Below are 768 nucleotides of genomic sequence, written 5' to 3'. Positions count from 1 at the left end.
CATAATTTAGTTTAAGTTAGTTTAGGTAGCGTGTAAGTCTAGGGACCGATGACCTCAGCTGTTTGATCCCTTTGGAATTCACACACATTTGAACATTTGAACACACTTCCTCTTCAGTCACATTTGTTAGCCATACGTGACCTGCCAGTCCCTTACAATGTCACAGAATTTCAGTCAGTCTTAGGGAAAATGAATTGTTGTATTCTGTTCATACCGAATGCTGCACAAACCGCAGCTCCATTGCATCCCTCGCGTCGCGAGAACGTCCCCTTTGTTTGGACAGATGAGTGGCAAGAAAGTTTTCAAAAACTTGAAGACGCACTGCTCAGTGATATATGTTTCGTTGACTTTGATCCTGAGAAACCAGATGTGTTGCATGTTGATGCTTCCTCTTACGGAATCGGTGCCGTGCTTTCGCACAGATTTGGTGACAAAGATAGGCCTAACGCTTTCGCAACAAAAGTCTTGTCCAAAGCTCGGTGTAACTGTTCACAATTAGAGAAAGACGCGCCGGCCGCTGTGACAGAGCTGTTCTAGGCGCTTCAGTCCGCAACCGCGCTGCTGCTACGGCTGCAGCTTCGAATCCTGCCTCGGGCATGGATATGTGTGATATCCTTAGGTTAGTTAGGTTTAAAGTAGGTTCTACGTCTAGGGGACTGACGACCTCAGATGTTAAGTCGCATAGTGCTTAGAGCAATTTGAACCATTTGAAGAGAAAGACGCATTGGCTATTGTGTATGGTGTCACCAAATTCCACCACTATTTGTA

The sequence above is a fragment of the Schistocerca nitens genome, chromosome 6, assembly GCF_023898315.1.
Source record: "Schistocerca nitens isolate TAMUIC-IGC-003100 chromosome 6, iqSchNite1.1, whole genome shotgun sequence".
In the NCBI taxonomy this organism is placed as follows: Eukaryota; Metazoa; Arthropoda; class Insecta; order Orthoptera; family Acrididae; genus Schistocerca; species Schistocerca nitens.
The sequence above is the reverse complement of the archived record's forward strand: the minus strand, read 5'-3'. Positions refer to the sequence as shown.